The sequence below is a fragment of the Bubalus kerabau genome, chromosome 2 (genome assembly GCF_029407905.1).
Source record: "Bubalus kerabau isolate K-KA32 ecotype Philippines breed swamp buffalo chromosome 2, PCC_UOA_SB_1v2, whole genome shotgun sequence".
NCBI lineage: Eukaryota > Metazoa > Chordata > Mammalia > Artiodactyla > Bovidae > Bubalus > Bubalus kerabau.
The window spans coordinates 96,833,887-96,849,754 of NC_073625.1; the positions used below are offsets into that span (position 1 = coordinate 96,833,887).

Genomic DNA, 15,868 nt, shown 5'->3' on the forward strand with positions numbered 1-15,868 from the left:
TCCAGTATTCTGGCCTGGAGAATCCCAGGGACAGGGGAGCCTGGTGGGCTGCCGTCTATGGGGTCGCACAGAGTCAAAACAACTGAAGCGACTTAGCAGCAGCAGCAGCAGCAGGGTATTACACGGAGAAGGAAATGGCAACCCACTCCAGTATTCTTGCCTGGAGAATCCCAGGGACAGGGGAGCCTGGTGGGCTGCTGTCTATGGGGTCGTACAGAGTCGGACACTACTTAAGTGACACAGCAACAGCAGAAGCAGGGCATTACACAGAGAAGGCAATGGCACCCCACTCTAGTACTCTTGCCTGGAAAATTGCATGGGCGGAGGAGCCTGGTAGGCTGCAGTCCATGGGGTCACGAAGAGTCGGACACGACAGTGGCTTCACTTTCACTTTTCACTTTCATGCATTGGAGAAGGAAATGGCAACCCATTCCAGTGTTCTTGCCTGAAGAATCCCAGAGACAATGGAGCCTGATGGGCTGCCGTCTATGGGGTCGCACAGAGTTGGACATGACTGAAGTGACTTAGCAGTAGCAGCAGGGAATTACAAAAAAACACAAAAACCGATTAAGTTGGACTCCTCAGAAGAATACCCACATAGTGGTAGGGCTAAGTAGCCAGGAAGCACCCAGTTTCTGAATATATATATAGAAAGATGCACACACACACACACACACACAAATATATATGTATGGAGAAAGATAAAATAAGCTCTCCAGGGTGATAATTTGTTGATCATCTGTCAAGATGTAATAAACAAAATGTCTGGATGGAAAAATGAAATGTATAAAAATGACCAGAGTAATAAAGATGAGTTTTGTTCTGCTGGACAGTTTAAAAGAATAGCAAGGAGAGATAAGAAAGCCTTCCTCAGAGATCAGTGCTTAATAGAGGAAAACAATAGAATGGGAAAGACTGGAGATCTCTTCAAGAAAATTAGAGACACCAAGGAAACTTTTCATGCAAAGATGGGCACAATAAAGGACAGAAATGGTATGGACCTACAGAAGCAGACGATATTAAGAAGAGGTGGCAAGAATACACAGAAGAACTGTACAAAAAAGATCTTCATGACCCAGATGACTATGATGGTGTGATCACTCATCTAGAGCCAGACATCCTGGAATGTGAAGTCAAGTGGGCCTTAGGAAGCATCACTACAAACAAAGCTAGTGGAGGTGATGGAATTCCAGTTGAGATATTTCAAATCCTAAAAGATGATGCTGTGAAAACGCTACACTCAATATGCCAGCACATTTGGAAAATGCGGCAGTGGCCACAGGACTGGAAAAGGTCAATATTCATTCCAATCCCAAAGAAAGGCAATGCCAAAGAATGCTCAAACTACCGCACAATGGCACTCATCTCACACGCTAGTAAAGTAATGCTCAAAATTCTCCAAGCCGGGCCTCAATAGTACGTGAACCATGAACTTCCAGATGTTCAAGTTGGATTTAGAAAAGGCAGAGGAACCAGAGATAAAATTGCCAACATACGTTGGATCATCGAAAAAGCAAGAGAGTTTCAGAAAAACATCTATTTCTGCTTTATTAACTATGCCAAAGCCTTATTCTTCAAGAGATGGGAATACCAAACCACCTCACCTGCCTCTTGAGAAATCTGTATGCAAGTCAAGAAGCAACAGTTGGAACTGGACATGGAACAACAGACTGGTTGTCACCCTGCTTATTTAACTTATATGCAGAGTATATCATGAGAAATGCTGGACTGGATGAAGCACAAGCTGGAATCAAGATTGCCAGGAGAAATATCAATAACCTCAGATATGCAGATGACACCACCCTTATGGCAGAAAGCAAAGAAGAACTAAACAGCCTCTTGATGAAAGTGAAAGAGTAGAGTGAAAAAGCTGGCTTAAAACTCAACATTCAGAAAACTAAGGTCATGGCATCTGCCCCCATCACTTCATGGCAAATAGATGGAGACAGTGGAAACAGTGACAGACTTTATTGGGGGGGGGGGGGGGGCTCCAAAATTACTGCATATGGTGACTGCAGCCATGGAATTAAAAGACACTTGCTTCTTGGAAAAAAAGTTATGACCAACCTAGACAGCATATTAAAAAGCAGAGACATTATTTTACCAACAAAGACCATCTAATTCAAAGCTACGGTTTTTCCAGTAGTCACATACGGATGTGAGAGCTGGACTATAAAGAAAGCTGAGTGCAGAAAAATTGACGCTTTTGAACTGTGGCGTTGGAGAAGACTCTTGAGAGTCCCTTGGACAGCAAAGAGATCCAACCAGTCCATCCTAAAGGAAATCAATCCTGAATATTCATTCAAAGGACTGATGTTGCAGCTGAAACTCCAATACTCTGGCCACCTGATGCAAAAAACTGACTCATTGGAAAAGACTCTGATGCTGGGAAAGATTGAGGGCAGGAGGAGAAGGGAACGACAGAGGATGAGATGGTTGGATGGCATCACTGACTCAATGGACATGAGTTTGAGTAAACTCCAGGAGTTGGGGATGGACAGGGAGGCCTGGCATGCTGAAGCCCATGGGTTGCAAAGAGTCGGACACGACTAAACAACTGAACTGAATAAAGATGGAAAACTAGGAAAGAAAAACAGCTGTGGGAGAAAATAACATGTGATAAATAATGACGAAGAACAAAGAAAGAAGTCGCTGCATCTGATAAAATTTTTAAAAGGACAAATACCAAAAAGGAATTAACAAAATAAACAAATTAAGCAAAATAGAGGGTAGGGAAAAATAAACAAGGATTTACTGTAGACGTTATAAAAAAAGACATCTAAGTATGATAATGCTACCTTGTGGCAGTCTTTACATTTTTATTAACTACATAAAATAGGCATATTAGTACACATTTGTGAAATAAATCAATAGCTGCATTGTGAAGCGTTAGTATCTTATAAATTCAGACTAGTCCCATCCACAATTAAAATACTTGAATAATCAAAAAATAAAATGTATTTCAGCATTTGATCACAAAAAAACATTTGTGCTGTTATCTCTGGGTGATAAGATTACATACATGTTATTTAATTTTATTGTTTTTGCATACTCATATTACCGAATTTTCTATAATGAGTATGTATTCCCTGGTGGCTCAAGCAGTAAAGAATCTGCCTCCAATGCAGGAGACCTGGGTTCGATCCCTGGGTCGCAAAGATCCCCTGGAAATGGGAATGGCAACCCATTCCAGTATTCTTGCCTGGAGAATTTCATGGACAGAGGAGCCTGGCGGGCTACAGTCCATGGGGTTGCAAAGTGTTGGACACTACTAAGCAACTAAGACACATATACTTGGTATGTATAATCCAAACAGGAATCAAATATATTTTTAATTGTTCAGCTTTGAGGTCTGAGGTGGCACCACATGAAAGAATGTCCTCCTAGCAATTGAGATTTTACTGCATACCTTTAATTGGTGTCTATACCAAACACCCCTCCACACTACCAACTCAGAATCAGGTATGTATATTCTTAAGGCTATTGTCATAACTGATAAACCTACTTCAAGGAAGATCTTCGCCAAGACTCCAAAATAAACATCCATATAATCATATTTTTAGAGGAAAACAAGAAGTATGCTATACTGAAATATTTCAGAATTTGAACCTGTTATTATACCCATTTTTGTTACAGATCCACATTTTTTAAAAATGGTGTCTGCAAAGACACTGTTTCTGCGAAAAGCAGGAATAAAACAGTTCTCCATTACAAAAAAAGTAAGATGTGCAACCCCATGGACTGCAGCCTGCCAAGCTCCTCTGTCCATGGGGATTCTCCAGACAAGAATACTGGAGTGGGTCACCATTTCCTTCTCCAGGAGATCTTTCCAACCCAGGGATTGAACCCAGGTCTCCTGCACTGCAGGCAGATTCTTTACCATCTAAGCCATGAGGGAAGTCCAAGATGTTAAAAAATAATCACAAAGATAATTCTTTTAAAACATCCTTTTGTTTTCAAAGGATATTTATCTTGCACCTTTAGACCATTAATATTCTATTAAGAACAAACAAATCAAGAAACACTTACTGACTAAGTTACAAAGCAGCTACAGATTCCTCATCCCTATATGTAGGTACCTTTGCTACCTGACCACTTCTTCCACAAAAAGTGAATCTTTTGCTCCACCCCTTTAATCAAGGCTTTGTCATGTGACTTGCTTAGTCCAATCAGCCATTAGTAAATGCAACAGGCCTAGAAGTTCCTGTGAATTGGTGGGTCCCTTTTCCTGCTGCTGGGAACCATTATGCAATCACCTGATCATGTCTAGGCTATCACAAATGACGCGTGAAGAGAAGCTCCAGCAACCCCGCTGAGGTCCCAAACACACAAAATGAAGCCACCTTAAGCCATGCAGCCTCAGCTAAGTAGCCCACAACATAGGAACCACCCAGCCAAGCCTACAAGTCATGAGAAATAATAATTGTTCTCTTAAGCTACTAGGTTCTCTATGCAGCAAAAGCAAATTGATAGAGATTCTAAGTACTAAACACCCTAATAATATCTGTAAAGCATCCAACATAGTACCTGATTGCTTTGTAAATACTATGATCTTATTCTTTATTCTAAATCCTTCCAAGAATACAAAAAGGTTTGGTAATCCTCACCACGTAACAGGGAACATCAGACATCTGAAGGTTTCTTAAATCACTGATGACTGAGCCCCACTTTAGAGTCTCTGATTCAGTGACTCTGTGGTAGAGACTGAACATCTGCCTTTCCATCAGGTTTCCCAGGAGTTCCTGCAAATTCTGCAGATCACATTTTGCCAAACACAGCTCTTAGAGTTTATAGTCTCCAAGATTCATTCAACAAATACTTCTTAAACACTTCATGCATAGGCTTTGCACTAGGCTACAGACTAAAGGAAAATTAGTAAGTAAAGTATGAGGGCTACAGGTGCACGGAGAAAAAGGCTTGTTGGTGTGTTTGGGAGGTAATTAGATGTGGGCTGAAGAATAACAGCCAACTTAACACTCTCCCTCTGCCCTAAGAGTATCAAATACACATTTGTTTTTCAAATAAGAGACTGCACAGTTAGCCTATATTCTGTCAATATTTCTTTCCCCTTTTGTGACATACAGAAAATTATATTTCTAACAGCTGCTCTAATCTCCATCTTTGCTACTAATGTTATTGATAAAGTACACTTTGTAATGTGTATTATAGTTGTAACTTTAACTGCATAGACTCTCCTAAAGAACCACTCATATTATTTTATAAACACAATCATCTATAACTCCTGCTACCGCAATGATGACATGGGGTTAACCTGCCCGAACTTATTTTCAGTTGGATTATCTCTTTGCCTAATTTCCTTCCAGATAATGTGCACAAGTGCTAGAAAACATGAATATGTCTAATTCTTAGCTCTTAATTTTTCTTATGTCATAACTGAGGTCATGACTGAATCTTGGCTATGAACTTCCACAATTCTAGTGTTAAAATAGAGAAAATATTTGTTGTTTTCTGGAGTAAGTAGCCAAGGAACATGATTTTGTGGGTCCTTCTGACATACCAAAACCTACACTTCTATAAAAATATTGTATGTAATGGTAAAAACATTTGACTCCTAGTCTAAAAATGAGAATTCTGGTTCTGTTCAGTGGATCTTGGACATGACATTTAATCTCTTTGGTTTGAGCCTCAGAATCCTCATCTGAAAAAAAAAAAAAAAAGGAGTTGGTGACCAGCAGTTCTTAATATGCCTTTGTATTACAATCACCTGGCTGTTTTATAAAAGCACATGCCTTGGGCAACATGCTAGAACAATTCAATCAAAATTTCTGGGGGTGGAACCCACAGAGCAGAGCTGCTGGGAGCTCCCCAAATGACATCAATGTGCAGCCAAGGTTGAAAACTGAGCAGGAGGATCTGGAGGTGCCTTCTATCACTCAGTGGTTCCCAAGGTGGGTTTCTCATCAGAGTCCCCTGAGGAGTTCAAGAGCCGATCTTTACCAGGGCCTGCTTCAGGCCAGGCTGATCAGAGTCTCAGAGCAGATCAGGCACCAGCGCCACTTTGAAAGCTCTCCAGATGATTCATATGGGTCACTGTGGGTGGGAAACACTGTCACAACTCACACGTTCAATTTATAGAAAATTCAACTTTTGAATTCTTTCAATGATAAGCTCTTATCTGGTGCTAACAGGTATGTTGATAAAAACTTCAAATTACATACAAATTTCTAGAAAAACAAAATATACATAAAACCATGAACCCCAACCTGAAACTATAAACCAAGTAACATCCTTTGGACATCATGAATAATTCTGAAAGAAATCCCTGATATGATCTGACTCACTGGGAAACTGGAAATTATAGCATATTGGCATAGAAATAAAAAGAGCAAGTGTAAAGACATAATTTGGGCTTTAAAAAACTACTGCACAAGTCAAATTTAGTAAATAAGCCCCAAAATTGTGAAAGACAGTCAAATGCATACTTTATGAGAAAATAACGTTGATCCATTTGGCTTATTCAAGTACTTAGAGAGAGACAGAGAGGGCGAGAATGTTACTTCAGCATGTTTGAAAAAAAAAAAAAAAAACCCTGGGAAGAGATTTAAAACCCTGAAGATTTCTTGAATGTGTAACTAACACATTGTCATGAAAAAAATTTTTTTAATCACTCATGACTTGAGCAGGTTGAAAGCTAATTTTTAGAGAGGATTTACCCTTTCTTTGGCACTGAAATATTGGGTTATTAATAAAAGTAATCTTTAAAACATCCATGAAAATAACATAAAAAGCAGCAGCAGCCATTATTAATGCATAAATGGTCTATAACTTTAATAGCTTTCAAAACCCAGGTATAGGAGACTAAATGATACTTAATCACTGTGTTAAATGCCATGCTTATAAAAGTGGAAAAAGATAGTATTTTTAATAAGAAACCATATCATATTTTTAATACTTCAATGTATTACAGACAATTTAAAATATGTTTGGCTACTTAAAGGATAATGAACTCAAAGGTTAAAAATGAGTAATCCTCTAAAAAATGACTAGTCAAATTAGTCATTTAGCCTTTTAAGTACATATTAAACACTAAGACAGGTCTGAACAATTTTAATTTTCATTTAATAAAGAACTCTGTTGTGCTTAACCACATCACTGAATTCATTTACATACAGCGGTCTTCTTCCTCCCCTCTGGGTGGTACAGTGAACAGCCAGGGGACTTCCTAAAACAGGCTGGACCTGGCCCACTGCTGAACTTGAACGGTGTTGATGTTACTGTTTGGGCATGGCAAGGTACAACTCTAAGCTAACCTAGTGCTAACAACAATTTGTTAAAATACCTAAAGCTAAGAATGAAGAATCCCGTTTACACAAGAACACGTTTCATAGTGGTGAAAAGCTCAGGACTCCACCTTTGTCACAGGACACCTTAAAGCCGTAGCCCAGAACAGAATCCTAAAAGATGCCAGGATGTATGGGGTAAGATGAGGAGGTTGTCTGGGTTGTAAAAGGGAACAGAAACAGATATCTTCATATACATAAAGGGAAATATACACACCTGAATCAGAGATGATTAAAATAGCAATCTGCCAAAAATAACTGGCTGAATCATACTAATAATTTTCAAGGTAATTCTGTAAGCAAGCCACTGGAGATATAAATCTACAACACTTCAAGGAGAAACTCTCACACCTACAGACGCCCATATTAGACTGGATTCCTGCGTGTGCATGCACACACACACACACCACATACGTGGAGAAACCACCATACCCACTCACATCAGACTGGAATCCTACACACACACATGACTTGCAGTTACCTAATGGTTCCGATTCCTTCTTATATTCAATCCCCCACACCTACCCACATTAGACTGGAATCCTGCACACACACACACATACACACAACTTGCAGTTACCTCAATGGTTCTGATTCCTTCTTATATTCAATCCCCCACACCTACCCACATTAGACTAGAATCCTGCACACACACACACACACACACACACACACACACACACACAACTTGCAGTTACCTCAATGGTTCCGTTTCCTTCTTATATCCAATCCTCTCCAGCTGACACGCACAAGCACAGACACGACTGGCAGTTACCTCAATGGTTCTGTTTCCTTCTTACATCCAATCCTCTCCAGCTGAAATAGTTCCCAGTTTGCTTCTTAGTCTCCCTAATCCCTCCATGGCCTTATGCAAAATTGTTCATGAACTTACATCCATCTTTTTGGGGAAAAAAAAAAAAAAAGTTTCATAGGTCTCTACCAGATTAGGAACCAGTGCTCTTCAGAGCTGTCAACTAAAAACTTAAGTGGAAATTTTATTACGTGCAGGCGCCAATTAACAAACTTTTAAAGTCCCAGATTTTAACGTCTGTCACCAGGGCAAGTACCATAGAATTTCCAAGCGATTCACAGCCAGGATGAAAAGAGGATAAAAATGTTCAAATCTCAATAGAGTCTACAAATAAAAACCAATCATGTGTCCCTCTGTGTGGGGAGGGAAGGTCAGAAAGAGGGAAGAAGAGGGAGATGGTTAGCTGGCTGCATCTAGATATTCCTTTGGTCACACTCCAGGAAGAAACCGACCAGATAAAGCAGCTCGGACACGTTACAGTATCAGTGGAGTCTACCATTAAATTAATTGTTCCCTAAAACATTTAGAAGACACTAAAATTTGCTTTTAATAATGGAAAAAATTAATGAAGCTAGCAAATATTAACATATGAAAGAAGTTAATATTTTCTTGGAATATATATAGGTCTATGTATATATTTTAGTGAAGGAGAGGAAAGCCTAGCAAGCTGCTCTCCATGGGGTAGGAAAGAGTTGAACACAAATTAGTGACTGAACAACAACAAATGTATATATTTTAATATAGCATTTGATGTCACCAATTTAACTGCTTTATTCTAAAAACAGGACAGCTCATTGGTTTAGATACTGAGGCAAGTTACATTTAAATCTGTGGTATTGATGAAAAGTAGAGAAATCAGCCAAGTCTTCGCATCAGCCAATGCTAGCAATCACTTCATTATAAATAGCATTCATGCATAGTTATTTCGTGCACAAATTTTGGTTACTGAAGATATTCACTGAGCAAGCAATTCCAGGTAATTTGCTAGTTGTGATTACTGTAATGTGTAATTTTTAGTTGTGATAATTACCCAAGAGATTTAGAATACACAATTTGTAGACTAATTATGGAACCTCTATTTATTCCTTTAGGCTCAGCATTTGAGGAGAGAACATTTATGAGGCTTGAGATTCACTTTTTAAGCCCCCACTGAGTTACCTCTGTATGGCAGTTTGCATGTCTCTGACCTCCCACCATAACGGCTATTTGTTATTAAATACACCTACTTTCAAAGTAACAAGGTTTCATAGAGACATTCAGCTTATGTTCATGGAGTGAAGCACCTCCTCGAGATTTTCAAAGCTCGGTAAAAAGAAGTCCAACATGAAGTATTCTGTTCATGCCTTCCATCTTCCTGGAGTGGAAGGGCAAGTGGCCCAGACTAGAGTGTGGCTCTTCCCTCCTCAGCTGCATCCCAGAATTCTTTCAAGTGCTACTTTTTCTTATTCTTTTATTCCAATGAGTTGCAGGTGGGGATGTGGAGATGGGGTGCATTCTCAGTGGAAACTAAAATAATCTAGAAGTTGTTTCATACAACTAAAGTTAATAAGGGTACATGTTCTTAAAGATAATGGAACAAACTGAAATTTATGATGTTATATCCCTCGAAGTGGCCACTTACTTGTTTTCTCATTATACTATTTTAAGTTACATTTCCCCCAAAAAAATGTACTGCTGGTTTTAAAATATTTGAATCCAGGAATAGTTACTAGACTAACTAGGTTAATGCTGGAAATTTCACCCATTCACCCAAGAACCTGTGAAGGGTCTTCTCTTAAATATTATTCCACTATATTAATTATTAATTAGAAATTGGTGGTTCTCACAAAGGACTCTGATTACACATTAAAGTCCCTGCCTCCAGCACTGTTAATATGTATAAACTGCTGATGACCTAAGGAAAAATCTTCTTAAACCTTCACTTTCGTATGGGGACAGTATTTAGGCACATAAGCTACTGAGCACTTCAAGTGTAGTTAGTCTAACTTGGGATCTGCTGTGAGTGCAAATAAGTATACACTATTTCCAACAATTAGTATGGGAAAAAATGTAAAATATTAAGAATTTGTTATTTTGATTACACACTGAAATGGTAACATTTTAGGTTAAACAAACTACATTTTTAAAATTAATTTCATCTTCTCCTTCTTACTTAAAATATATTAATAGCTACTAGATAACATAAAAATGCCTGTGCTTCTATTGGACAGCATTGTCCTTTGAACTCATCTGATCCCACCTTTTGTTGTATCTATGGCTTTGTTTACATTTTTCTTCAGTTTTCATTTGTCTTTGAATCCACTTAGATATTCCTCTACTGTAGAACAGCTGTTCCTCTATCCTCACTTCATAGTGAGAAAGCATTTCATTTCTACAACCCTCCACTACCAATACCCAATTGGTGTATTAGTCAGCTGGTGGTCTTCACCATGCAGTAACTTCCGTATCTACCACACAATGGTTCTTCAGAGTTCAGATCCTCCCCATCTCGTATACAAAGGACAACCATGTAAGCCCTCGGCTCCAATCTAGCCCTGCTGCTCTATTTACATACTTTCCCCATGATCACCTTTCTAAAGCACAGGTCATATCACTTCACTCACCTCCTGGAATAAATGTCAACAGTATAATTTTTATAAAGCCCACAGTTCTGAGCATGGTATCCATTCTCTCTGGCCTGAACAGACAATCCTAGCTACATTTTTCATTACATCTCTTCTTAAAATATCTGACTGAACTTTTTATACTATTACTTAGAATTCCCTGGAGTAACTAGGTATAATCAGAACCCCAGGCCTTTACACATACTTCAGACTGCAAGATCCGTCCCACACTTAGGTGCTGGAAAATCCCACTCATCCCATAGTGAAGCTGCCTCCACTCCCCGAAGCTGCACTCATCGCTGTCTGCACTCTGAAGTCCCATACTCCCTTTGTGCAGCATAAATAGTGCAGCATCTATACTTTTTCTTCCCTTGTACTATATTCACATTTCTTTCTCCTCTGCTGTGAGTTTTTAAAAAGAAAAAAAAAAGAAAAAGAAAGAATGTAAAGGGGGGAGGAGAAAGGAAGGGAGAAAGGGAGAAAGAAACCAAAGAATATTAATAATAGGAAGCAGATCATGTGACGCACAATGTTCCTACAGTGCTGATTCCCATGATCTGCACACTGTAGGAACTCAACAGGATGTTTGCTCCCTGAAGAACAATGTGAATCAAATTTCAGGTTTTAAAAAATCAGAAATTCAAAGAGATTTAAATTCTCACTTTAACATGGCATTATGTATAGCACGTGTTGAGTTAATGAATAAATGATTTAGCTTCTCTATACATTCAGGTAGATAGACACCTTGTTTACAACATAACCATGTTAGTGCACAAATGAAATTTTAGGATAATGAACACAGTCCTCCAAGGGCAGCTACCTGTGTTCTCAACTATTCACCAACTCCACTTCAAAGTAAAAGTAGAACTTGATACTTTACTCATATGGTCTAATGAACTGACTCATGAAAACATCTCACAAAAGGCAGAGATAGAAAGTCTGAGATCCTTATCTGTTATCAACAAGCGGATATTCTTTTTAAAGGTCACAAAGATATGCTGAGCCTTAAACCCCTCACTAGGTTTTGCCAAATAGTAGGTTGAAAAGCAAAAAAAAAAAAAAAGATATGCCACAGAAAACAGCACATGTTATACCAGGGTATTTTTAAGCTAAAACTTAATGAGTAGAAATTTTCAAAATAGAGCAAAAAAGAAAAAAAAAATTGAGAACTGTTAAAATATAAATCAATAATAGACACATTTAGAAACTAAATTTTAAGTTAACCAGAAGAAACTAAATACGAATTTGTGTAAAACATTCCTGTTAACTTCCAAAAAAATTTTTTTAAACCCTATTTTGAAGGAACTCATTTTCATGACAAATCTTAAAGTAGAACCATATGAATTACTGAGCATTTTGGTTAAGCTACTCAGAGAAACAAATCCAGATTATTTTAAGCTTACTTACTGTCCAACCATATTTTTAAATAAATATCTAACTAAATCTTTAATAAGTCAATTAATACTTATAACAGCCCTTCATATATATATATCTAATAGAATACCATTAGAGAAAGCTTTACATTTTCTAAGTAAATTTCTATTTATAAATCTAAATATCACTGGAATAAATTTAACTATATTAAATTTTACAGAAAGATTAATCACTTTCTTTCCTAAATATTCTACTTTTCATTAAAAACTATGATGGGTAGGAATATTTTCCATTATCAGTAATTCAGAGCAATGCAGGAGACCTGGGTTTGATTCCTGGGTTGGGAAGATCCTCTAGAAAAGGGAAAGGCTACCCACCCTAGTATTCTGGCCTGGAGAATCCCACAGATTGTATAGTTCATGGGGTCGCAAAGAGTCAGACAGGATAGAGCGACTTTCAATTATTGTACTAACTTGCAACATAATCCTGTAAAGAACTGTGAGGAATGGTATATGTCTAGTAAGCATTTAATAGTTTCTTATGTAGTTTCCTAGAGAAGGAAATGGCAACCCACTCCAGTATTGTTTCCTCAAGAATGCCATGGACAGAGGAGCCTGGCAGGCTACAGTCCAGAGGGTCACAGCCAGCCAGACACGACAAAACACATACACATACACACACACACACACACACACACGTTTTATTTGTGAAATTACCTAACAGTGTTCACACATACGTAGTTTTATTTCTGAAATTACCTAACAGTGTTCAGAGAAACACACACAATTAAGGGAAAACAGCATAGATGCATAGACAGATAGCACAAAGCATAATAAAATTTACAACAAAACCAAAAAAAAAAAATCTTATTTGCTTTTTAAAAATCAGAGGTCCCCCCACCTCAGGATTATGCTGTTAATACAGAGGCTACTCAAAATTACTGCTTCTAAAGTAGACTCTGATACATCAATATCGAGCTGGAAAGGCCTTTGAAGATCATGCAGTATAACTCCATCTTCAACTTTATGTCACTGCACTCTGCCCACCTATATTCCTAAGCTTCATAAGGAAGTCACAATTTCTATTTTTTTGTTTTGCCCCACATGCCTTATACAGAGTAACTGCTGACTAGCTGGTCTTAAAGACACTTCTCACAGAGTCTATGACTTAAATCTCACTTGTTTAGCCACCAACAATAACATCCATTCAGTTTAAAGTAGTTTAAAGAAGAACATTAGTAAATATTATTTGTTTCCAGTATTTCCAAATATTAAATTATTATTTCTTTAGCTGGTTTTATTTTATTTAAAGAAGTCAATAACTACTGATGCAAATGCTTTCATGTGACAATTTAAAAAATCATTTTAGGACAAATCCAAGGCTAAACTATATTGAAATACTAGGATCGCTGAAAGTAAACTAAGAAAAATATTCTAAAACTAAGTATTAGCTAATATCCTTGTAGCTTTTAGATTATAAGATCAGAATCAATGCTATCTCCCAACAGATAAATGAAAAAACAAAATAACCTATCATTAAAGTAGATTCACTCATTCATTCATTCATTCATTCATCAAATATTTATTGAGTCATCCACCAACCACACTTCTGGTCAACAGTGATATAGCAGTGAATGTACATAAAATACTTGGATAAGTGAATGGATGGAGAATCCAATAAAAACAGACAAAAATAACTTTGGTTTTATTATACTCTGCTACAACAAAATCAGAGGTAGTTTTTAAAATATATATATATATAAGTAACACATATTCCATCTACAAAGAACTCAGGAAATAACTATATATAAAACTTGAGTTAAATTATAGGAAATTATTAACACAGTCCAACTAAATGACAGGAAAGCAGTACTATTACTTGAAAAATATTACTTGTGTCAATAGTCATTTGACTTCTATGTCAAAGCCTAAAAGCTGACAGTGTTTGCAGGACACACAACCAGCTCAGTACCATGTTTCTACTGCATAGCCATTTGTAATGGCTCCTCATAAGCCTATGAACAGCGCCTTCAGACTTCTTATTTTTTTTTTTTTTTTTATTTTTATTTTTTTTTTTTTTAATTTTATTTTATTTTTAAACTTTACATAACTGTATTAGATTTGCCAAATATCAAAATGAATCCGCCACAGGTATACATGTGTTCCCCATCCTGAACCCTCCTCCCTCCTCCCTCCCCATTCCATCCCTCTGGGTCGTCCCAGTGCACCAGCCCCAAGCATCCAGTATCGTGCATCGAACCTGGACTGGCAATTCATTTCATACATGATATTTACATGTTTCAATGCCATTCTCCCATAGTCTGTCAAGAATAGCAAGGCAAAAATCACCTATTAGCAAAAACTAGTGAAATAGTAAAAAGATCAGTGGTTGCTAGGGGTTTAGGGGCTGGCACCCAGGAGCAGAGATGGAAAGGGGGATAAATAGGCAGAGCACAGAAGATTTTTAGAGCAGTAAAAATACCCTTTATGCGATTATAATAATGGATATGTGTCATTGTACATTTGTCCAAACCCACAGAACGTATACTACCAAGATTGAACTACATAATGTAAACTATGAGCTCTGGCTGATTATGGCGTGTCAGTGTAGGTTCATCAGTTACAAAAATCATGCCACTCTGGTGGGAGAGGGTAATGGTGGGGGTTACGCATGTGTGAGGGCAGGGAGTATATGGGAAATCTCTGTACCTTCCCCTCAAGTTCGCGGTAAACCTAAAAAAGTACAGTCAATTAAAAAATAATAACCTCATCACTGTCTTGTATTTTTTTTTTTTTAACATATATAATAAAAATGTCTGCTTTAGCTCACTGTTGTTTTCGGTCATGTGAGTCATAAAATCAAGGACTTAGAGATAGGAATGTGTACAAACCCCAGGCAGACACAGCAAACTGCCAAACACTGTTCCTACTGTTTTCTTTGCAAATTCTGGCTGCTTAACTTCTTTCTCAAACAGATAGGGCTCAGATGGGGCAAAGGCCACATACACTGCTTAATGGTTTGTAACAAACTAAAGCAATGGTAAATGACATGTGATATTAATGTCTTACTGTTACTCACCTGAAATGAAGACTCGGTAAAAAATGAAGATGGGACATTTAGAGACAGGGAACCAGCAGTCTCTAATAAAGCATTAGATAGCATATCAAAAATAGCAAGTCTAAAATTCCTAGATATTTTTGTAGGTATCAGAAAAAAAATTTTTTTTTTTCCTGCACTAGCTTCAAAAAGAAATATGAGCTAATGTTACACCAAGTACATCTAGAAATATGCTTTAAGTCTTGCTGGGAGCGCTACAAATTAAGTGAGACTGGTTTTGCTATGGATTTATGCCCATTTAAAATCAATATTGCCTGGAAACAGAGATAATCCAAAGACATTTTCTATTGGGAAATGCTTTTCCCTCATTTTTATTCAATGAAATTAATGATATAGTTTATATTTCTGATTCTATTCCATACAGTATTCTCTATTTTATTACTAAAAGTTTCTTAGCCCAAACTCTTTAAAATGTTTTTCTTACAAAAAAGTAAAACATTCAGTTGAAACACACAGAATTATTTTCTGTGAATTAGATTTATTTACAGCAGCTTAATATTTTTAAATTCAGAAGAATCACACATTTTAAAAGACAAGCTGTATTCTGTAGTTCACCAAGAAGCCTATCCTAGTGAAATTTAAAAAAATTAGAAGCTATTGTACAGGTGTACTTTGAATTTAGGGGAGAAATAAACCAAACCTAGTAAAACTTTATTTTTAAA

General features: G+C 37.4%; 1 protein-coding gene across 15 annotated transcripts in view; it reads right to left on the reverse strand.

Annotated features, from left to right (window-relative positions):
• The window catches only part of CBLB (Cbl proto-oncogene B), a 225,981-nt gene that overhangs the window by 153,046 nt on the left and 57,067 nt on the right, over window positions 1-15,868 (reverse strand). Inside the window, exon 2 of one of the 15 annotated variants that reach the window (XM_055568038.1) lies at window positions 8,000-8,199. The exons of the other annotated variants lie outside the window; for them this stretch is intronic. The gene's annotated coding sequence lies outside the window, so the exon portion shown is untranslated. The remainder of the gene's footprint in view (window positions 1-7,999; window positions 8,200-15,868) is intronic. 15 annotated transcript variants of the gene reach the window in all.